The sequence below is a fragment of the Cyrtonyx montezumae genome, unplaced genomic scaffold (assembly GCF_038088225.1).
Source record: "Cyrtonyx montezumae isolate F1298 unplaced genomic scaffold, pur_monq_1.0 scaffold_1, whole genome shotgun sequence".
Taxonomy (NCBI): Eukaryota; Metazoa; Chordata; class Aves; order Galliformes; family Odontophoridae; genus Cyrtonyx; species Cyrtonyx montezumae.
Genome location: NW_027071825.1, coordinates 6491086 through 6516954, shown reverse-complemented (window position 1 = coordinate 6516954; position 25869 = coordinate 6491086). Strand labels below are relative to the sequence as shown.

The following is a 25869-nucleotide window of genomic DNA, read 5'->3' as shown; positions in this document are numbered from 1 at the left end:
CGGTATTCAAATTCAGGAAATCCAGCAGAGATTTCACGTTTAACTCTTTTAAGCCTTCTGTAAAAATACTAAACAGTACTCCAAGGTGAAATACAGTTTTGACTTCATAACTTCTAACTTTAAGCATACTTTCTGTATGAATAATATGAACTCCAATAAAACTCATCCATGCAGTAAGCTCACTGAAGCAAAAGAAATTACTGTTATGACTACTTCGGTCTACTGTCTCTTAATTAGCTTCTTTCACATTCAATTGACTGTGCTTTAGCTAACTCTACAAAAGCAAAGGTTATTGTATATAGAGAAATTGGTTTGCCAAAGATATACCAGCTCTAAATCACACTGATCGCCCCAAAACAAGGAGTGTTTGCACCCAAATCTTTCCACCTCTGCACAGAAACAGAAGGTAGCTGTCCCATGGTTCAGGCAGCTGGGCTGTGCAGAAGGCTCTCTGCAGGGCTGAAGATTTGCAACTGGGAAGAAGTTGGCCACAAGCACAGGGCAGGTATGCAGCCAAACAGCCAGAGGAGAATGAATACAAGCAGCATTTGTTTTCTCGTCTGCACTGGCAAATTCTCTTTGAAGAACACCCTGGAGATACATGCCAGCTAGGAAGCATCTGATGCTGCAAGTCTCCCCTGGGGTAGGGAGAAATAAAACTTCTGCAGATGCAGCAGGGGCACAGGGACACTTATTGACCTTGTTGGATGTTAGGGATCTACATAAATCTCAGAGAAGCAGAAAGGTTTAAAGGCTATATCCCTAGAGTCTTATGCTAGAGAGGAAAAAACTATACATTCTCCCAAGCTGCAGAAAGTCAGCGCATACACTAATGAGAAGAACCATGTGCAATTCCTTGGCCTCACCACAGATATTCCCCAAAAGTATACAAAATGGATCACTCATGAATTTAGACAAGGATTGATTTCTTATATCAAATATTAAGTAGTTCGAGCAACTTTTTGAACACAAAACTCATTTGATCAAGCATTCATCAAAAGTTTTGGGGCTCAGGGTTAGCACCCAACATTTCAAATGCTCACACAAACCTTCCCATAACTCCCTGACAATAAAATTCATTCATGCTTCTCATTTCACACAACCCTTTCCAGTTCATCTTTCTACACCTACCAGTAGTACCTGACATCTGTTTCTTCTTTCAGGGCTTTTTTGTTTGCATTGTTTTTAATTTTCTACAGATGTAAACTAAAAAGATCTGCTCTTTCTCTTTCTTTTCTAGAGATCAGCCAATAAGTCTTCATGGTTTTGAGCTCTCCAGATAATGCCATGGTATGGCTCAACTCCTTCAGGTCCTCTTTGAGCCCATCTAAATGCTTAGAATTACATAGAATTCACTCATCTAATTCCTACATTCCATTACCAAAATTCTTTTCTTCTTAAAACTTTATATACATTGAAGATTAGAATACAATGTGAAATGTAGTGCTTCACAGATCCAAACAGAGGTCGAAGCTTAGAGAGGCAGAACAGTATCCAGAATGATGGGAGGGAGTACTGTTCTTTCAACAGAGTTACTCCAGCATTCAAGTAAGGATTCAGGGCGGGTTTTCAAAATTATTCAAGAGAATTTCTATATTTTAGCTTTTTCAAGCAAGCCTAATTCAATGCTTCTTCTTCCTAAATTAAAATTAGGATGTGCCAGTGATTTAAAGGGTGCACATTACAATGAAGACATAACATATCATATAAAAGGTTTGCAAGAGAACATCAAAATCAAATAGAACGAAGGAAGTTCACTACTACTTCAGCCATCTCAAGATTCTAGTAGGGCCAAAAGAAATCAGGAAATGCACTTTGCTAAATCAGGTAATGAGTCATGAAATACTTCCTTTATATTTTAGATACATATATAAATAAAAAGGATATAAAGATAAAAATCCATTTCTAAAATCCTCCTGTCAGGAATATAACCTACAGTGATAAAGTACAAGGCATTTATCTTCATTTGCAGGGATGACATAACACAACTTATTCAGTCTGCTTTGCCACTTGTGAATTGTGTCAGCACCCAAAATGCACAAAAATCAACACTGCTATTGTACCCATCAGTGCCCTTATTTCTTCTTCTACTTATGATATATATTTTTCATCTTCTAAAAGGCACAAACAACCTGTCAGATATGCTCAAGCATATGCAAAATTCTAACTAGACAGACAAAAATAATCTTTGTTCTTTCCCCCCCCTGTGCTCTGTGGGAGTTTTGTCTTGTTTGTATGATTGATCAGTTTGTATTTTACTCCAGCAGAACTGTTTTCCAAACATACACACACAGTTTAAAAGCAGAAGAAAAAAATCACAGACCTTTTATTGGACAATGCAGAACAAAAGAACTTTAGCTTTTAATAACACTGCAAAATGTATCAAAAATAACATTAGAAAGCTTTTGAGAAATGTTTTTTTCCACAGTACCTTAGTACCCAGAGTTGTATGCCAATAAAATTCCCAAAATGAAAAAAAAACAAGATTTCTGATAGTTATTTTATTTCTGGAAGGGGAGTGGGGGGGGGTGGAGAAATAAATAGAAAAACAAAATAAAAAATAAGTTTTCTGGGGACTGAATAGCAAAGAAAACATCAGAAATTTGGCAAAATAAATATAGCAATGATTGCATCGCCTTTGGAAAAGGTCATGTTTCTCTTGATTGCTCTAGTATGGTATATCAGGAAAAGCACACTCATAATTCCCATTTATTCCTCTGTTTTCTCTTCACATATGACCTTACAAAGATAGTATTAGAATATACATATATTTTCAAGCATTTGTATCAGAGCACAATTATGTTGTTTGTTTTTGTCATCAATGCAGGTACTGCACTACTTGAAAGACAGTTCCTTGATTTAAACTCAGAACTTACAATTGCTCCTTATAACCTACCCTTAACTTCAATCATTTTCCAACACCAAGTTTAATAACTTGTGTTCCTGGTACATCTCAAACTTCCACGTATACAAAAGTCAATAGGAATTTTAGGTATACATAGAATGCATAAGTAAATTCATAGGGCACTAATTACTTCTAATTCACAGCAATTCTACAGTGATTTTACCACAGATGTATATTACTAATTACACACTTTACCAGAACTTGCTATTGCGAAACACTAACCTGAATTTCTCAATGTTTTTCATGGTAGTACTCATGAAATTTCAAAATCAAGAATTTCTACAATTGGAGAGTTAAAAGCCACGAAAACCAAAGAGAACACTACAGCATTGCAAGCATTTTGTACATATTTCCAAGGCTAAAATGACACTTTGTCTTCAGCATAACATTTTTTTCCTTGTGCTAATCATAGCCGTCACTGCATATTCCTTCCTTGCTGAATGACGGGGTAGAGGATCTTTCATTCCTAAAATAGCTATGATTTTATGAGTGCGCTCATCAGCTAGTTTAGACAGTATAATTTAACTGAAGTCAATCCCTGAGAAAGTATTAGGAAACAAATTAGAAAACACGATGTGTAGCAACAATGCAGCCAGCTATCTCAGTCTTCCGCATTAACAGTATTCATTGCTTCTGCAACATATTAACTACCTTATTTTTCTAGATAGGAATTTAGAAACCTCTAAATTACTCAGTATCAATAGTAACCAGCACAGCAGGAGCCACCATCTTTAACATTCCTATCTTTCATTTCAGAATGATACTGTTGTTTACCTTGAAGATTAAAGGAGAATCCTATAATTTCCAGGGAAAAAAAAAAAAGTAGGTTTATTTTTCAGTGTGTTTTCCAGATACCCACCCTTCACTCTGAGGCTCTCAGTGACCTTAGGCGTTTCAAATGACCTCTCTAAACCTCAGTCAGTTCAGACAGTAGGCAGAATCCCTTTGAAAAGCAGATGTTACATCAGTGCTGAGTTCTCCTGGATAAATGCATTTAAATTAAAACAAAGTTATGACTGCTCAATGACCTTTCAGTACACTTAATGTCAAGGGCCTTTCTTTCAGAGACTAGGTGTCTATCTGGAATTGCTAATGCAATTTAAAAATAGGAACAAAGTAATAAAATCAAATTGTAACTGCTCACATACGAACACAGAGGATTGCATTTTCTTTTATTCCATATGCTTTAGCTGTATCACACCTTTTCTTTTGGTCTATTTGAAGATAATTCATAATATCGCAATGCCTTACAGCTTTTCATTTGAAGTCATGTATTTATGTGAGATCTTTCATGCTAAATCATCTCAAAACGCATCCAAAAAAACTGATAGGCAGAAAATATCAAAATTACTAGAAATGAGAAAATAGCTGAAAAATAAAAAGTTGACAAAAGAACAATTTGGGGGTACATATGAAAAACAACAGCTCTATTTAAACAAGGGGACAATCCCCCATAATATTCCTAGGTCCTGACAAGTGAGCATGGCCATTTTCACCTGCCAGGTACCCAGTCCTCTGGCTACATGGAGCAGGTGTCACCCAGAGAAAGAGTGGGCAGAGTAAGGCTTGGTATAAGAAAACGATCGCCCCGGGGATGGGGAGACTCTGTAAGTGGAGAGTCCTGGTGCAGTCGGAGGTAGGTGTTAACCAGCCCCTCAGTCTATGATTCAGCATGCACAAACATATTTCAGTATGGTTCCACTGTAATCTCATCTGGATTTAAATCCTTTAAATCACTGCCTGCTCTTCCCTGGGTTATATTCCCCTTTTAAGGCAGGGGAGTACAACGCTCATCATTTCTATTTTCCTCTCAAATAGAGTAAATCAGGATTTTTTATTCATTTAGTATGTGAAAATGGTTTCCAGTTATTTTCTAACCAGACCTACATATCTTCATATGAAGCTGTTTTTAGTCTTACTTCCTAGGAAGCATCATTATAAACCTGCTCAAATTCTGCTTACTAATTTACCCGGTTACTGAAGTGCTATGACTTGCAAGGCAAAAAATGTAGCACTAACATAGAAAGGTCACTCCAATTTTCTCATCAACAGTGATCTGAATTATGAGAAAGAGAGAAATTAAGCAGAAGCTTGCAAATTCCTACATTCAACACCCCTCAGACTACGTTGCTCTAAGCCCTTACTAATGATCTATGCTCTTTTGAGTGTTCTGCTAAGGATGCTAGCACATCAGCCTCAGAGGCAAGAGATAGTAGCTGCATAGCTGCTACATAAGTATACACTGAACCCATAAATTCCAGAAAAGAGTAAGGAATGTTGCTTTGGTCCATGATTGCCTTTGTCCTCATCTTCATGCAATGTACTTTTTCAGAACTAACTAGTCGTTGCAGGCTGATGTGATTCAAAGCCTGTGCAGAAAAGCATATTCTCACATACACCATGAGCTATTGTACAGGGAAGGAGGAAGTGAGAACAGAGCAGAAGTGCCTGGCACTTTCCCAGTTGGCTGCTGCCCACTTGATCAAAAAAAGAGCATAGTAGAAGGTTCTCTTCTCATCTGCCTCTAAACCTCACAGCTCACAGTCTAATCATCTATCAGTAAAGTCAATAATAACAAAAAGTGCTATTGACTTTTTTTTTTCCTTTCCCCCCTATTCTATTCTATCCACTCACAGATATGAACAGTCATTTTTCTGACATCACGGTCTGTGCTTAACCACACAGTTCCCCAGAGAGTCTAAGAACCCTTGAGAAGTCTTAGTAGATCAAGCACAGGTTAAGAACGAAAAGTTTAATTCAACCTATAAAATACTGCATGTTAAAATATTTATCCTTATAGCCCAAAGTTAGTATGCTGAAAAATGTGCTGTTGTCAATAATAAAGGATCTTGGTAGAGCTTCAACCACAGCTCTGAATTTCCTAATTAACAAAGAGTGTCATTTCCAGTGTTTGATGACCTTCTACTATATAGTGGGTTTAACTATAAATAAACAATAAAAAACAGTAATTATTAATAAAGAGGGAATATAAATTAGTGGTTTAATATTACACTGCTACTCTTAAACAATTAGTGTAGTTTTAATGCATTCTCTTCATTATCTTCTGGTGACTTGAATATAGAAAAATGAAATTGCATGGCCTTTAATAAATAAAATCTGAACACTGTTTGTGCTTTGCATTCTTGCAAAGAGAAGCTGACATTACCACTTGAAAATATCCTATTTCTAATAGAATATCATTTTTGAATAATTCTCTGGAGGTTAACTGAATTCCCTTCAACATGTTCAAGTCTTTGTTTGACTTTCAGATACTTGAGTGGATGTCTGAGGATAGCCTGATCACCCACTCGCTCAGAACAAAACAGCTTACAACAATACTGTCAAAAGACAGTATTGAAAGCTTTTTTAAAGTTGAGGTAAATAACTGCTTCCCTCCATCATCCCCAACTCCCATTATTTGATCAAATAATGCAATCAGTCCACACACCATCCACTTCACATGCCCTGCATTGTCCTGCAAAAGAGTCCCCCATGATTTTCCCGGGGACCAAAATGATGTTGACTAGCATATGGCTCCTTGGCAACTTATAAACATGGGCAGAACATTTGTCTTTCTTCAGTCACTAAGATCCCCCCTCAATTTTCATGACTTTTCAAAGGTGATAGGCAATGACCTCTCAAGGACATCTGCCAGCTCTCAGCACTTCGAATGCTACCCATCTGCTCCCATGAACCTGAATGAGTCAAGTTCCCTCAAGCAATTCCCAGCTCCACCCTCTTCCACTGCTGCTAACCCTCCATGAACCTTGCCACTAAACAGACCCTAGAGGACTAGAAGACCTTGACAGCAGAGACTGAGAGAAAGGATGCAATGATAGATAATGAAATTATTATCGACTGTAGAGCTGAATCCAGGCCTGCACTGGGGGTGCTGTCATACTAGCAACACAATTACCATAATGTAAAGGTGAGCATTAACCTTAATGTATTTTTTATGCTGTCCACCTCTCACAACCTTATCACTTCCTCACACCAAAGTGATCAATCAATTTCAAAAGCAATTTCTTCCAACCTGTTTTTGAAATTAAATGGCGGGATAGCCAACACCATAATCCCCACATGCTCATTCATGCTCAGCTTCAACAATTCTGACATGCAGGTCATAAGGTTGACTTGAGAATAACCAACACTTCATAAAATTAATTTGAGAACATCCAAATCTGTAGCCTGCAATCAGCTGAAGTAGGAACCTCCAGCTACACAAATGGTACAATGCTATCTACCCCACACACTATGGCCAGGGAACATAACCAGCAACTGTTGCAGTGAGCTTGTGATGTGTACACAAATACTTTGAAACAAAGCACAAATATTTCCTGTGAGAAGCAAAAGCAATCAAATGAAAATATAACAGTCTGCTGTGGTATACATCTATTTCATATCTTCTATGTTATCATGCATATGAATTTGTCTTAACCTTGCCCATCATATGTTTATCTGTGCTTGCTGAATTCTCAAGCATGAATACTGAGACAGAGGGACCATCAAACATTTTGGATTTGGAATCATATATTCATTGTGTCTCTGTAGTTTTATTCTTCATAACAGCAGTCTGTCAAAACCAAGCTACCTGTTTGTTTCTGCAATACAAACAATGCCAGTGAATTACTGCCTCTATCTTCTGCTAGGATTGCATAGTAAATCTGGACAACAGATTATCCTAAACAACTCTTACAATAGGCTCTTCTTTCAGACACTCACAAAAATAACTGAAGGGACCTAATTAGGACACTGTTGTTTGAACACAGAGGCACAGTAGTAGTGCCTATACTTAGAATAAACTGTAGCTTTCATAGATTCCAAGAGCTAGCTGGTCACTAATTCTCCCCATCCTAGAAGTGTCACTTTTCTCATTGCAGTAGCAGTATAATGTTTCCACTTCTATTACCAACCTGGATATTCTTTTCTATAGTTTCTACATTTCCTATTGACAAAATACCATACTGAAGCTGTTCCCAATTCTCCCAGAACCCTACCATATTTGCACCGTATTTGCTTGTTAATAATTTCTTCTGTAGATTCCTTTTTTTTTTTTCTTTTTTAAGAGTACTGTGTACTCTTTGTTATGTTCTATCAGACTCCTTGCCCCATTTTCTAATTCTGATGTTGCCATGGTATCATAGTAAGTATCAGAAGTAATGACTCTACAACAGCATATCACCTTTTACTGAACCACCTTTCTGCTAAAAAGGAAACAGTCCACTTCAATGAGTATTGCTTTTACTATGCCTATTTAGAATGCTTATTTGATGCTTACAGACTATATTCCTTTAAATCAACAGGAATTTCACACAGTAAGAATTCCAAATTTGTCTTTTGCATCTTCATTACTGGAGTACATCTATGACACAAAAGAAATGGCTAAAATAGCTGCTCATTTGCCCCTTCCGCTTTTTTCTTACTTGAAGTCTTCCATCAACAGATATTTACCAATAAGCTAATAAATACACAAAGAACTCTACAGTCATAACATTTGCAGGATGTCATTCATCTTCTGAAAAAAAAAATAGTTTGAGATAAATATAGGGAAGTTATTAGAAATATTGAGTCCTAACCACCCTATATCATCTTATATCAGCCTTAATCCTTCTGTTGGCTACAAGATGTATGCAGTGGGCACAATTGTAGCTCAGCATATTTTAGAAAAGACTAAGAAAATGGAAAAATCACAAATTGAGTGCAATTCATGTTTTAACTTGCTTATGCAATACACACTGTTTAATTCTTGGAGTGAATCATTTGCATTATTTCCTCATTGCAAAACTCAATTTAGTATCCATTAAAAAACCTGGATGGCTAGATTTTAACCTACTAATTCTTTAGCAATAGGACACTACATGATTGACAATGCAATTACCACTGCAAAGTTTCTGTTACGCTAAGCAGTACTTAAAATAGAACTTCAATATTTTCACATACAGCACTATGGGTTCTGTAACTCTCTATTTTTGTGTATCTCCAAAGATCTTTACAGGTTTGAGAAAAATTTTTTACCTTAGTATTTGCAAAGAAGGGTATGAATAGAAGACATTCTACCAATATTGGCAGAGTATAATCATACTTTCATAAAACTTTCTGAATCTTAAGGACCTTGTCACTTAAAAAACAAGACTCACTTTCTGTGGAACTTAGGTCTAAAATTACTTTACCTGAGTCCAGGTAGCTTACATGCAAACTACCCTCCTTTTCCCCTTCTACCATTTCTCTTAAAATTGCCAGATACTTCCAGGCATTTTGGAAGCTACTGATATTTATCAGAAACAACCTATAGCCCTGAGATTCACCCATGAATGTCAAGGAAAGAATATACTGTAATTCTTGATCCACCACAACAAATTAATTCCACTTTTAGATTCAAACCTTCATTTTCATTGTTCTTTTAATAGGCTGCATTTCTGTTCACTTGACTCTTGCTACTGTGGGATACATAGAACATGGTCTTTTCCTTTGCTGTTTAAAAGTATTATAGAATATTACGAGCGCCAAAATAAAGGATAACATTTACACTGCTGTCCTTACTTGAGGAAATAGATCATTTAGGAATTAATCCTAAACTCCAGGTTTTAGTGAGGTGCTAATCAGAAATGGCAGAAGATATATTTAGACATAGAGCACTTGCAGTTTTTACTCAATATCAACCCCTTTTATTTTGTGTAAGAAGCTAATTAATCATGACTAACCTCCTACACATACAGGCAGAAAGCACATAGCTTTGTCACTGATATAGCAAAACACTTTGGCAATGTGTACTGCATAATCTAAATAAACAATCTTCCATAAGTTCGTAGTAGCAACTGTACAGACTAGGTTCAGAACTTCCCATATTCACATCTATGTACAGCTAAGAATTTTGAAAGAAAGGACTTAAGGAGTGGAAGTCTAGCTCCTTGTCCTTGCAGATTCCTCCTTGTATCCAACTCAACAGCATTCTATCAAGTCTCTACACAGTAAGGCTTCTACCAATTTCCTTGCAAGAATGCTCAAGCTAACATAACTTAGAGCCGACAAATTTTATTTCAATTAGTATATACGTATGGGATTTATGGAATTCTCATGAAAATGTTCTGATAATATATCATTTCAAATGCGCAGACATGACTCAGCAATTCTGATGGGGATTCATCAGATTCCGATGGGGACCTGAGTTCAAAGTTCTGTCGGGACTGATGATTTGTTACCACATATTCTTAAAAGAAAATGTCTTAAAGCTTGTGCCATTACAAAACTTTCTGATTACTGATCTGTCCCATAATAGTTTTTACAGCTTTCATCACAGTCACTGACAAAGGATCTCTATTTCATTACAGAGGACAGTGAGATTCCTTACTCTTCTAATCTGTTCCAGTAGAAGAAATAAAAACCACAAACCCCACTGCAAAATTGTCTTCCATAAGCTTGAACTTTGATACACATGACCTCAGGTTCCCAGATTAGAAGCACCACTTTGACAACTGAAAAAATCAAGCCCAGCTTATACTTCTGGGGCAAGATACAAGGCAACTTTTTAGTCTTATGTGTGCTGTTAGGCCTATACAATTAAGCATAGAATTTCCCTGCATTTTCTGAGGACACAGGAAAGAAGATTAAGTTTTTGATGCTGTTGAAGAGAAATTCCAAGAGTACCAACAGCGTTTGTTCACATGTATGCAACAAGTATTCTATTTCAGTGAAAGGGAATTGTGGATTTTTTTTTCTGTTTTTCTTTTTTAATCCTTTGTTTTACATGCTACAAGAATATTCCAGAAGCAGTGCATCATTCAGAAGCACCGTTTAAAATAAAACTGCATTCCCATTCATGGAGTGTTTGACTTCACCAATACTATTTCAATACAATTTCTGCCTATACTTCAGCATCAGCCTGCTACTCTTCACACAGGTGCTGATCTCATCTAGGCAGAGAGTATTTGGGAGACACTTATTTGGATTAGAAGCAAGTGTGATACACAGCTGATGACAATCTGTGCATTGCTGGCATTTGAGAGAAGACTGCTATATCCAGCAAGTCACTTAAATTTTGCTTCACTTTGACTTCAATAAACTACTCACATTTTCAAGATAAAGCAAGTGCTTCACTGGACTGAGACCACAATATCCCATAATATAACAAAGTAGAAGTAAGTAGCCTATCTTACAGTGATGTAAATCTAAAATAACTCCTGCCAAACCCAAAGGTTTCTCCAGATTTATACTGACATGAAAACAAGCACCGACCTACTGTATTCAAAGTCCCTACAGCCACTATATTCCATTCTTTATATTACGAGTTCATTCCCTGCTTCCTCAACAGAAATACCTATATAATCATTCTGCACAAGTTACATTGGCTCAGAATATCAAGTAACACAGGATTCAGCATGTCTAAGAATTATGCAGACAGTTCTAATCAGCTTAATGTTTAAAATAAATTGGTTTCAAAAAGTCTAACAAATATGCAAAAAAAATTGTTTGTGTACCAGCAAATTAACAATATTTTTTCTGTACTTTGAAGGCCCAAATACAGTGGGAATTATAAACAGTCATTCCGTGAGGAAAAACAAGCAGCATAATCAGAAAAATATGTTCTTGAAACAAGTACGTGAATTTACCTTTTTTGTGCAAGTTAGAAACAGATAAGAGAAAAAAGAAAAGAATATCAGAAGGAAGCTGGAGACATAAGACTCAATACAAAACATAGGTTAGGCCCACATCTGATGTGTCAGTTTTGTTGCACTTAGTGCAGACATTTGTGTACTTGGCATTGCCGATATATACTCCAGTTCAAAGCAACATTGCCTTAAAGTTGCCTTTTTCATTGCTAGTTTTCATACATACAGCATACCTTCCTGCTGTTATAGATGAACATGGACAAGTTATGGTAAATGAACATTTACTGTTGTGCTACCTTGTTATTAACTATTTGGAGCAACAAAGCAAATCAGCATTATAAATAATTTCTAACAACCTTTTTGTTCTAGGAGTCTCAAAAAACTTTGAAAACAGTTCTAATCTAGGGTATTTTTCATCTTTCCTTAAGTTTTCTGCAGTTCAGAGATGAAGATGGGAGAACAGCCCTCACACAGCAATGAAGAGTAGAGACACGTATGACAAGGCTGCGAGACATTTCACTGAGTGCTTTGCAAGCATTTGACTTCATTCCTCAGCAAGCCACCCAAAATTTCCAGTTGGGTTACTTGGGAGACAGGCACTGCCTTTGGTGCCCTTGGACAAAAAAAAAAAAGTTTTTTCCAAGCCTGTGATTCTCCCCTTTTTCTTTACAATGGCATTTCAGTGTTATTACTTATTAGAATCAGAAGCAAAACATCCATATCCTTATAAATTAGAAAATGTTTAATAAGAATGAGCTTAAACAAATTTTTATTATAATGAAAGGATTAAGGTACATGATAGCATTAATATTTAGGAAAAATTAAACAAAATTGCTTTTTATCTGCTGCAAACTATGTTAAATATTTAATATGTCACATTATAGAGGCACCACTTCAAAGGGTATGACAACCTTTCTATTATGAACCTTCATTTCAGGAATTCAAACTTAGTTGGAATAGTTCTGACAGCTAAATCTTGATGTGACGTGCAGGTTTTCTAGGCAGTTAGAACTGAGACAAGCTTCCTAACCGCACAGAATTTCTACAGCAGAAAGCCCTGCAAAAAGTGGGTCTAAAAGAGGCAGTCTCTTCTGGGCTCTACTGACCCAGCGCATGGTTTATTTAGAAGGGTGCTTTGAGTTTAATTGTTCTGGAGCTTTTGGGAAGTCTTTTTTGTTGCCTCAGAGTGCCTGGGTATATTTTTAGACAGGTTTAAAACACCAAATATCAGGTAAGTATTGTGAGGTGGTAGATATGTGATTTTCCAGAAATGCAGCAGCAGCAAACTTCCATGTAAATATTATGAGATGCAAATTCTAGCTCTCAAATCAGAATAAAATATAAGCATCCCCTTAAAAATAAAAAGATGTGTTAAATGCTAATAGGAGCAACAGTTTGCTTATGAAACAAAGCAAACAACTTTCTGCAGTAAAGGCCTGGCAACTTTCATGCTTTACTTTTTTTAAAAGCTCCCAGAGAAATCTGAAAAAAAAAAATAAACCAGCTCAAATCAAGATGGACTTGCATACCAGGATGTATTTTTAAGGCAATAAAATAACAGCGTAATGTGGTAAATTCAGTAGTAGATTTTTCTTCCTTTCAGATCACTGAACTGAGAAGCAAACAACGAAAAAATTCTGAGTTTGCTCCAAAGCTGATCTTTACAATGACCTTGAAAAAAAATCTATTATCCCTTGCCTTTATCTCTCCTCCTGTAAAATGTGATAATAAACACTAGTTAAGTGTTATATTTTTATCTTGGGATGGAACTCAGAGTGGAAGACAATGAAATGTTACAACCACCTCAGTTAGAGCCGGCTGATTTCATGAAATCAGCCTTCTCCTCATGCCCCACAAAACCCCAAGCAAAAATACACAGCTCTTCAAAACCTGTCAAGATCCTGTTATTTACTTGTTTTAAAGCCCTTATTCTAGTGCAGTTGACTTTCATTTTATCCTCCCAAGGCAATTGTTTCTATCTATATGCACAGTCAAGGCAGCTATTAGCTATTGGACAGGGTAGTACTTCCAGAGATATCTTTTCAGCCCTGTTGTACAGTCCTAGTGCAGTAGCACCATTTGAATTAGGAATAATTGTATTTTTTTTCCCCTTTCTTTACTACAGAAGTTTCTCTGAATTGCTTCTAATTGCAAACAAACTTCACAATTTGCTTATTACTACTATGCAAATGAAAAGCAACATCAGCTTCTGAGTAGAAGAGGCCCCATGTCTTTATAGTCTACTTGTTCTCAAGGAATTGTTTTCTGAAGTTCATGTCTTACATTCAAGAAAAGGAAAAAAGAAATGAGAAGAGCAGAAGTCAAACTGTCACAGACACAGCAGTCACTACTGGCATCCAGATTTTCTGGCTCTGGTCTACATTTGCCACATCTGCCATAAAAATGTGAGGCTTCTATACTTCAGCATATTCCAGTGTTTTATGCTGAAAAACACCTCACAGAAAGGGAAGGTAAAAAAAAAAAAGGTGTTCAACAGCCCTGGAGGCCTGAATTTCTATTAGTAATGGAGTAAAAAGATATTTTAATACAATTAACATTTTTTTAATATTATTTAATCTTGTCTTCAGTAATGATTGTGCTAAGTGTTGGAAGGCTGTGCCATTTTAAATTGCTTATACAATGACTTCAAAAAATGTTTGGATACCAGCATAAGAAGTGCATAGAGAGTGTAATTTCAGAGTAGAATTTAAAACATCTGTACTTAAAGATTCATCTGAAGCATTTCAATAAGCTGCTTTTATTGTGGCATTAGTGACCATTAATTTCTCATGCATGTGGCTCATGCTGTCAGGCAGAACATATTAGTGATACTTGGAAATGTTGTCTGTGAATATATACACCACTTGTGCATCTGCTGTAAAGCATCCCAGCTTCACTCACCAGAAGGCTTTCTAAATCTTGATCCACCTTCTTTGGAGGCTCAAAGAGAAATAACTTTTATTAATTACATGTAGTGTCAAAGCTATAAGCAGCCTTTATGTTAGCACAAGATTTTGTCAGTTGATATGTCTTTTTCTCATTGCCCTTCACAAGAAATAGAACCTTGTAAGGAAATTTATAACTTTGGGGTTTGAAGCAAAAATAGTCTAACTTTAAAAAAATCCATACAGCTTCAACTGTAAAAATAAAGATAAGGAAACAATTATATATATCTTTGGACAGCAGAAATTTCATAAGCAGCCTTAACACCCCTCCCCTCACCCCATGCAATTTCACTGTCACCACTATTCTCACACACACACAGTGCTTTGAGTGTGCTGAAGGGTTGATATAAAATGGTTTTCCTCACAGGCAGAATTTCAGAGGAAGCCACACAGTGGCAGTACTGCGAATGTAAATGCAGCACTCTATTGTGCAGCAAGACTGAGTCTTTAAGGAGCTAAAATACTGTTTCCTTTGTATGGTTATAGTTAAGTTCAGTGTTGCTTTATATAGAAGACATCCTGGTTTCTATTGCTCTAAGACTGGAAGAAAAGCATACAGTCAACATGTGATTTATTTCCTTCTGTAATTTTAGTATCAAGAGGCCTCAGACAGAGTTAGTCACACATTTCACTCTGGGCTACTATTTTCTCTCCATTTTTATCCACACTTTCAATTCCATTCTTCAGATATGTTTTCAAAGCCCAGCCTAAACTTGGAATTCTTTGCCAAAATAAAAGGAAAAGTAAACAAACTGAAGCAGCATCCCCCACACACAGACACATAGACATTTCTGATTCATCTGGCTTATTGGTTTCTCTACTTCCCTAGTACACAGATACGAGTTGGAGAGTATTCGAAATGACAAATCCAGAATGCTCTGTTCACTTCCACAGTATTGGGAGAGTCCTGTCGAAGAACACCAGCCACACAGACCACAGACACTAACTTCTAACGTATGGATCTCTCGTTTCAGGGCAGGTAAGGGAATACTCACTCTGAAGTCTGTGAGAGTTACAGAAACAGAAAAACACAATGACTGACTCCTACACAGTGCTTTAAGATGTTTTTCAAATATTGATAAGCACTCTCTCCCTTGTTCTGCACTGTTCTCCTAGGTTCTTTACTGGCAGATCTGCAGCTTAGCATTCCCTTTCAGACTGATACACAAATTTCCAACCCCATGCTTACGTAATAGAGATCGTGACAGGGAAACAGGGCTACATCAGCCAAACTTCCAAAAGAAATCTATTTGTACACACATGATTCTACCTAATGCCTGGTACTTTTCCCCACTTAGCTCTGTGCTTTGGGGGTGGAGGAAGAAAAGAATAAACCCTTAATTTCCAATGGCACAACAGTGCCTATTAGATAGCTTTCCTTCAGGTGACCATTCTCAGTACAACATGAAACACCAAACTGTCTCAAGATTTTATGTATTAGCTCACTTCAAACCCTACATGCCCTATAGACATAATGTAACAGTTACCATAACCATGTATGCACAAGGAGTAGGACACAGCACTAAAACAAGGCTACTTTTACAGAAGACCACACTGTAATTGATAGTATTTATACCCATGACTTCTTTCTAAATCAATTCCTTCATTTTACTGTGTGCACAAATAGTATTTCCTCTAATTGATTCTTCCTTTAAAAGAAATATCAGACTTCTGACTGCAGGGGTTAACATCCAGTAAATTTGAGTACATGTCCTTTCCTGCTTACCTTGACTTAGCTTTTATTGAGAGAAAATGAAGGTGAAGCCCTTCTGACAGCACCTGCAGCTGCAATTCTTCCCTTACTGAGACACTCCAAGTTCACAAAACCCATGTGAACCAAACACTTCCCAAGCTGGATTTGCATTGCAATCCCCTCCACCAGCACCCCCAGAACAAGAAGAATCTGTTATGAGGGCCCAGAGAATTATGTTTCCATATTAATAAAACCTACACACAAGCACACATGCTGTGTGACTCTGCTTCAATGACTGAATGACATTTAAAAAAAAACTAGGAGCAGTAAAACCATCCAGTAGAGTAGCAGATGGGGAAAATTTCTTCTTCTTATCAAAGCTAAATTATTGTATCACTGCTGGTGTCAAAGCCATGAGGTACCAGTGCTTTTTAACTACAAGAAAAACATTAGAGGATTTTATCAAAAATTTAAAGGCATAGTAAATTATTTCAGCTTGGATATTCCTCAGTTTCTTTCTATAGTGACTCTATCCTTTCAAGTAGAATCTCTTTATCTGGAGCTGCAATGGTCTTTCCTATAAATTTGCTGAAGAGTATCACACACTCCCAATAAACTGCTCTGCAAAATTCTTTGAAGAATGACTACAATCTTTCTTATACCATGCTGAGCAATGGTGAAGTCTTACTTGAGTCTAACCATAAATAACTTCCTTCCTCAATGAGCTAGACAAGCTCAGAAAGTTACTAATTCCACCATCTGAAATCACTTCCCTGGTGAGTCCAGAAACCCAATGCAAATTCAAATATATTTTGTTACCGAGGTTTAAGAGCTGGAAAAATATCTTAGTGGCCAGTGCAAGCAGAGCACACTGACATGTCATTCTCCCATCTGCACCATGATGCAAGATGCATTTTTCACGTTCTTGTTGTATTGATTCCAAGATTCATAGGCATTTGCTGGTTGCTTAGATGTGCTGTTTTTATTTTAGAAGGAAACAGAGGTTCTCCATTATTCCCAACTTCCTCAAAGGGAAGGCAAACCAGCCACAGCTTCCAGCTGCTGCAGGGCACCACAGAACCTTAATCTGACAATTATAACAGGGAAAACTCATCCATTTCCAAAAGAATTGAAAGCATTAAATCACTCATGCCCATCAGATTCTGTAGAAGTGGGATGCCTCCACTTTGCCTCCCATGTCAGGACAGACCCAGTTGCATGGCTATGAAGGGTGGAGCTTGGGACAGGTGGTGTCAACCAACTGCTGTGGGCTCCCCCAGCAACACCAGGAACTGCTGCATGTCTACAAACCCACAAGGCACTGATAGGTGCAACAATGGCTGAACCAAAGACATAAGAGGATGAGCGTTTTCAAGAAGGTTCTGAAACCCTTAAGCTTACTGTAGTTAGTTACAGCCTGGGAAGAGTGCTTTATAACAAATGTGCACAAAACTAACAGGCTAGACTTTTGTTGGAGGAGTAGCACAGGAAAGGAAGAACAAGCAGGAAACCAACTTTGCCATCCTGCATATACAGCACTCATTCCTAAGAAGATGAGTCCTAACAGAACTGCATTTGCACACTCTGCCCAGCATGGAAGAACAGAGGCCAGCATTCCAGATTTCTATACAACAAATTGAATGCCCAGTGGTTGCACATATGTGCTCCAGCTCTATAGCTCACCCACAACTCATCCATACACATGCTACAGATAAGCCCCAGATTTCATAGTGGACAGTAGAGAGACTCCCTAGCCTAACTACCAAAGAAATACCAACACTGAATTCCATCAGACTTCTAAGAGGAAATGATATGCACAGAGCACTAAAGAAATGGGCTGCTCTGTTGAAGTCTATTTTAACAGATCATCTTCCAAATGTACTGCATGCAAACCAAGAGCCAGCACCCGCCAGTTCCCTCACCCAGCACAACTCTTTCTCCCCAGAATGACTTTCAATTTCCAGAGGTAAGAAACAGACAGCAAAGCCACCAGCTTTCCACAGAGCCTGGAGCCTCACCTTCCCACTAGACCAAGCACCAGACAGCCAGTTATCCTGTCTGAGCAATACTACACAAAAACTGGAATTAATATTTGCTGTAAAAAAATATTTGATACTTTCTAATCACAGTAGGGGAATTCACTAGGTTTTCAATCTCAGATACTTTATATAGTGAAGAAGGAAGACGTTTCACTTTCAAGCTGGAATTCAATAATCCTAACTTGAAGCAACCTGAAAAACAAGTTTTAACCACTACCTCAGCCACCTAGAGATGCAGGAAAGATCTTTATCATTAAAATTTAATTCTCTAAAACCAGTGGCGTATCATGGAAATGTTAATTCATAAATAAACCTTTGTAAACATAGCATTAAAAATAGGATTCTATATTTTGTTATACACATCTGTAAAACCTTGTGAGAAAATTCAGGATGTAGTATCTAATATTTTAACTTTGTTCTTACATTAACAGGCATAGTTATTGCTTATTTTTTCTACAGTTCTCATTTCCTACAGTGCAGAAAAAATGTTTATTTTCCATTGTATTGAAAGAAATTGAAGTCATTGCTTTGGCTTTTACCATAGCATTGCAAATTTCAGGTGGGTGTGGATAACCATTATGCTTCTATCAGAAATCCCCAATGAACAGTTCCCAATCACTTTGCCTCTGCACTAAGCATTGTTTTCTTTTTTCCATAAAACAGTGAATGAAAAAAGGTTGTTAATGATTCAGACATTTAAAAATATTAGGTTGGTCATTCTGGCTAACTTCTCTTGAAATTTCATTTCTGATAGGTAACAAAAACAGAGTACGCTGTTGTTTATGCCAAAAGATCTTAAAAGATGCAAGACTGAGTGAAAGAAAGCAAAAATTTAACATAACTATACAGTGTCCTGATGCGTTCTCCATTATATTGCCATAGATTATTATATCTTGTTAAATTCAACTTCACTAGCACTCTTCAGACCACTAAAACATTCTTACAGAGATGTTACACTTTGATTATACTTTTTGGGTCTTATTTGTTTAGCCTTGGGTTAACAGACTGATTTTCAAGTACATTTCTTGGTGACACTCAGCTTTGTCTGTGTAGGGCTCTTACCACTAAGTACTTACAACTGATAAATGTCATTCTTAACTGAGGTGATTTTCATTCTGCTTCGCTCCATTAGTTCAAAGTACAAAATTGCAATGAAAAGCTGCAATGTCCTCTTTGGCAGTTTGACTCCGCTTTGAGTTCACTGCTGTCTGTATTTGTCTAACTTATAAACTCAATCTGGGAGAAAGCACTTCAATTTTTATACTTTTTTTTCCACCAAACCTGCCAAGGTTAGGGTCTCATAGCTGTGTGAACATATAATCAGTTCCACCAAACGCTCATCACCTGAGGAAAGAGAATGACCTGTTTCAGGACAGGACACAGCACGCAGCTGCAGTCATTTTGCAGCCATTCAACTCAATTCCATGGACCATAGCATGGAGAAAAATAAGCTACATTTCACTTTTTTTAGACTTCCAACTGCAAAGTTTGTTGTGATTTACACTGGAGCAAGGGGAAAATATTTTCAGGCAGCATCACCTTTTCAAGATTCCTAATTTCTCACCAACACCCCTGTAATTATTTACTGTAGACCAAACACGTACCTAGTAGAAACAGACTCATTTGCTTCCTACATGCTTCAAACCTTTCATGAATAAAGTAGTACCAAGGGTAACCTTTCACGAATACAACCTTAGGGATCACAGAGTGTCCTCAATCAATGCAGGGAACTCATGTTGACAGAGTATATGGGAAACAGATTGAGGTATTAAAGCACATAGCCTCTGGTGTTTTAGTTGTAAATACTATAACCATCAAATATTTAGACTCTTATGTAAGCAGTATGCCATTTTTTAAACAGTTACTGCTTGGAATAAATCTTTAAGGACAAAATTTTCAGAAGTGCTCAGTATTGGCCTAACTTTGCTCTTACTAAAATGAATCATAAAATTTTCACAACTCTGAAAAAAGACTTTATCTATTTGTGTTTCCATGGCACTAAGCACAATAAGTCTTGATCCTGTCTGGGGCTTTTGGCCTCCAATGTAATCTATATAAATTGATACAAGGAAATCAGTAAGATAATGATGAGGAAACGCATGCATACATATAAAATAGCCTGGTTTTTAAAATGATGGCTTCACAGTCATTTGGAGTTGCTTACATTTTCTCTGAATCTCAATATTCATTTGCTTCTTTTATATTAACCTAACCTCCTTGCTATTAACTTTCTCCAGGATAACTCCATGAGTCTTAAATTTTCAATACAGTATCCAACTAGTAAAATATAACTTAATTTTTTGCCACAGACTCTTCCCACTTCATTTACACAAACACATTAGTGTAGGGATGCAGTTCATAGCTTTATAAACAGAAGGTAACCTCCCATCTATTTCCCAAAGGCTGTTGCTGATAAGAGATATACCACCTGCTTTATATTTCCAGGAATAACTTCACTGGCTGGTTGGAAAGAAGCATTTGTTTTTTATGGTTTTGCAGACCCAACCACACTGTTTTGTTATTTTACAAGATACACACCAATACTAACTTACCCCAGGATCACCATTGGAGGCAGCTGTTTTGGGTATTTTTTGGGGGGAGTATGTATATTAAAGTAATACATCTTATTTTCTTTCAAAGAACTTCAGAAAGACCAAGACAAAAGTCCTGCTCATTACTTAATATGGGATTTTAAAAACTCAGCAAAGTAATGCCCTTTTCTGTATTTTCTCCAAGTGAAAAGCTACAAGTTACTGAATTCGAGTCTGCAGTTCCACAGACAGCACTACAGATATTTACCTATTTTACAGATATTTACCTATATTCCCTAACTACCGTTTCAGACATTTATTCCCACCTTTCTCCACTCCTCCAGCCCCACCCATACAACCAGTCAGTTTTGGATCTACAGTTAAGCAGACCAAGACTAAACACTCCTTTTCTCAGACTACTTTTAACTGTGACCAGCTCCCAGCATGGTGATGCTATGCAGAGCTGCACCAGCACAGTAGAGGGCGTGGTTCTTAACAGACAGGTCTGAATCCCACAAAAACCTGCACTGACATACACCTATGTATTCAGAGAAAATATTCCTGAGCCTCCAGAGGCATTCTTACCAGATCCCTCAGAAGAAAAAAAATAGAAGCATTAAAAAACTGGCAAATGCACAAACTTCCAGAGAGTAGCCAAGGGTTGTAAAATAGGCCAAAGGAAGAATTAGGTAATAGTAACATTACGTTAATCATCTTTACCTAAATTCAGGTTGATATTATCAATAACCCTGGCCCACTATGTATTTGACAGTAAGCACTACTAGTCTTTCAGATTAGCAAGCCATATATATATTTAGTGCTTTATTCTCAAACTGTTTTACCACAAATGACAGCTCATTCCACAAACAGCTTATCTTATGGCTAAAGATATATAAATACATACTAAAAAATGCTGTTGGAAGTCTCTGAATGTATAATGCAGCCTGATAGACATGGTAGCGATTGTAACGCTGCATTGTAGACAAATGTTAAAGAAACTTGGCAAGAAGCAACACATTTTAGCTACTCAAAATTCAGATTTTCTCAGTCTTGTCCCCTTCTGATGATTGGAACATATGGAAGTATTGTTCATAAAACTTGCATTGCTTTTCTCTGTGTCTACCAAAATTCTTCATCATGACAATATTTACCAAGTTGCATATAGATTCAAATTTGAATTAATTACCTAGATTTTTTTCTGTACTTCCAGGTTTATTGCAAAAGGAAAACACTTCAGAAGCAATGTGTTGCGAGAATTTAAGAGTAGATGTTATAGCAACAGAGGTAGCGGAGTACTTGCTGGTGAAGGCAGCTATCCAGTTAAAAGCCATCAATGCTAAGTGAGATAAAAGATGGAAAACAAAGTGACGGCTTTGCCAAGAAGCAGTTTAAAATCTGACATTATAAACAAAACACGTGTAAATCTAGACATAAATCTCCTGTATGAGGATGCCTCCATAGCATTTGAGCTAGCATTATTGCTTACATACAAACATTCCCTGAAATACAGTATCTCAAATGCAGAGCAGCCTTTAACCTTGTGCTCACCTGCTCAAGAACCATGTTATTTATTATCCTTTATCCCTTCATTATGGGGACTTCACCTACTGCTCTCTGCTCATTTGAAATGCAGAATAAAATACAATAGATGTCTTAAGACTTAACAGGTGTCAACCAGATATTTGCCAGCTACCACTACTATTCTACTGGGAGGAGTTGCTGTTCTATAAATACTAATTAGACTTCTGCTCATGATCTTGCTGAAATACCTAAGGTGATGAGTGGCCAGTTGTTACTTTTAAAAGATTAGCACAATTTAAAAAACTAATGTCCCCAATGAGGCAATGCTCACACTGAATAATCAAGAGTTATAGCTGTTCTCTGCCCAAAGGGAATACTTGCTCACTTCATCATTTGGAAAATCTGCTGCCTCTCTAACAAGTCACTCTTCTAATTCACTTTGAGAAAGTTGTAAAACTTCATAGAGTAAATATAAAGGTGTGGTATATATATTTAAATGGTCTTCCACAGCCATACCTACATAGAAGATTAACAGCTTCTAAGAATAGGGATTTTAGTTTAATGTGATCAAGAAACTGCAACCAAAACAGGACACACTTAAATGAAACATGAGATTACACAAGAAATTGCATCAGTGAAACAAAAATATAATTAAATGTAATCCACCTCACCTTCAACTCTTCACCTCCACAAATCAAATAGAACAAGTGTCTGTTACACTGATCTTCTGTATTTGAAATAGTCATTACCAAGAAAAAAAAACAACACAAGTTACCTAAAGTAACTCCAGATTAGCAAATAATTGTAAGCAAAACATGCTAAGTGACCATATGCATCCCTCTCCACTGGCTTGAAATAAAGCCTTGATTTTCATCTTGAAACATTACCAATGCAACATGGTGACAACACTGCATTTCTATGTATGATCTGTGATTCACTGTGGTGAGATTTCACTGATGCAACTGACACAACTCCATACTATTCAGTAGCAACCTGGCACACCCACAGAATAAAAAAAAAATACAGGAAAAAAAAGGTATACAGACTCAGAATTTGCTTTTTTTTTCTCCTCTATTCCTTGTGAATAAACATTTAGTAAATCCATTAGAGTGGAAATGGATATCTTTTTAATCATTTTCTGGTTTTCTTCTTTTAAAAAATAATCTTATTCTTTACCATGAAATCTGTTTTTTCCTTATCATTCAGCATACTGCTTCCTCATTTTAAGTAGCTCATTACTGGAAATATTTGGCCTTACTTCAAAAGAGAAGAATGTGTCAACACCAGAACATCTGTGTCCACACTGAGTGCTTTGATGACAGTGATATACCCCATTTACATCACTGACACTGGGCTAAACCTTGATGCTGACTGCATTTAAAGATCTTACCCCACAGGGCAAGAGAATACAGGTCAAAAATGTTGATCTGTGTTTGACACACTCTACTTCAAGAGCACTTGGCAATGATTTGTTCCAGAGCCAAGAATCAAACTCACAAAACATGGCAAAGCTCGGAGCCATGTTCACATAACCACATTTGAAACAAACATTAAAATTCAGTCTCTGGAGGCCAATCTGCTTTTGATTCAGAGGATTTCGCAAGCTGTATGTTCAATTTCTATCCTGAATATAGTGGGAACTTTATTTCAGTCAGAATGGCATACTACTTCTCAAATGCAAAATGAATATTAGGCACTGCCATTTTAAAATTCAAACATGATTGTATTAAAAAAAGAGCAGAGTAGTTCTGTGTGACATAGCATTGCTGTTGTCAGTGTGACTAGAGAAAATTTTGAGAATTTCAGTATGTATTACATGTCTACACTGGCAGGCACAATAATAGTGAGTCCCTAAAATATTTAGTACAGAAGAGTTCAGAGAGGAAGTTTTGGAAAATATGAATAACACTGCTTCTAGTAATTTTATTTCTTAAAATTTGTTTGGTTTTTTTTTAATATGTTTCATTTCTTCAACTTCCTGTAATTAATATCTAATCTTCCAACCCAATTATGCTATACCTACTAAATAACTAAGCTTGTTTAATTTTTCACACAAGGTGAAGAGTCCCAAGTATTATTCTTCAATAGTATCGAATCTTGAGTACCTTCATGTAAACCTCAGCACTTCAGCAGCATTATACAATTCAGTTTAATTTATATGAAACATCAAACAGGACCAAATCAGTGCAAGCCAGATGTTGCCCTACTCATGTTCAAGCAGCACAACTACCTGTACACTGCATGTGCATGGAACTAATATATTTCAATTCAGCTGAGAAACAGAAAATTTTATTTACAGATTTCATTAGAACACCATGGAAACAGATAAAGAAGCAATTGCAAGAGCCACAATCCATGTCAAAGGCAGCTCTAACACGAAGCATGTATTCAAAAATGATCTATGCATTTTCCATCTTGGAAAATATGCATATAATTCCTATAACATCAAAACAATTATACCAAGGAGACCCCAATATCACAGAGGTCCCTGATAACAGTATGAATTAATGCACACCTTCAAGGTACAGCAAGTTTTCATACACAGGCTATTAGAAAAAGAAAATATATTTTAATATAATAATTATCTTTTTAAAGAAATAAATTAGAGCTAAGATCTCTGAAACAGGATTAAAGTATGGTTTTAGCCCTGTAAAAGGAAGCTGCTCAGCACCTGCTGCCTACACTGTGCATGGCCCCAGGCAATGCTATTCATTCCTCACTTTCATAGAAGCAAAATACACCCCCCTAAAAATATAAAACAAAAATAAATAGATCTCCTGGGAAGTGAAGGAGAAATCAGTTTTAAAAATAGTGACAGAGTCTATATGTTCTAGAAAAAGCCCATTTTGCATTGTTTTTGTAAGATTTACACTTTAATTTGAAACCAAAGTAAGGCATAAAATTTGTATGAAAGCAATATCTGATTTATATATAAACTTAATGCACAATATACTTAGCTGCACATACCAGACTCCAGAGAGAGGAAAAAAAAGGTTTTGAAATATGATTGAAGTCTGATAAATGTTTCCCCAAAAAGATTCTTCTGAAGTTAAATAGCAAACAATTAACATGATTTTTGCTACTAAAAAAGACAACACTAAACAGTGGATTGTTTTTAATTTTTAATGTTATTGCACACGCCTATTGAGCTGAAACTGACTCCAACTACTAGCTGTTTTCTGAGACAGCTTTGCTGTGCATATGACCTTTCCATCTAATATAAAATAATTAAACAACCATATCTGTTGGTAAGACAAAGAGGAAGCGATCTTGTGATCACAAAAGTTAAGAGTGTTAACTGAAGTTTCCTGATTGTTCAAGTATCTAAGGAAGATATATTTATAAGGCTCAAATAATGTGCAGATTGATTAAATATATTTATTAATAAAGACTTACAAGAATACATTACTGTACACTTGTGGTCTAACCTCACTATCCATATTCAAATAAATCTAGCTAAAGGCAAATTATATAATTCTTGAGAGTCTTGCATACATTAAGACTCATTAGATTTACATATTACTCACAGTAGACACTTCATTACAGCTCGTCTGAAAAAATGCATCTATGTTTCATATCTGCGTGATCTTCTATATTGTACATACTGCATAACTTATGACAAAGTCGTT

At 36.6% G+C, this 25869-nt stretch overlaps 1 protein-coding gene across 1 annotated transcript in view; it reads right to left on the bottom strand.

Moving 5' to 3' along the window:
- The window catches only part of LOC136050322 (BEN domain-containing protein 5-like), an 842375-nt gene that overhangs the window by 609780 nt on the left and 206726 nt on the right, over positions 1-25869 (bottom strand). The gene's annotated exons all lie outside the window — the stretch shown is intronic.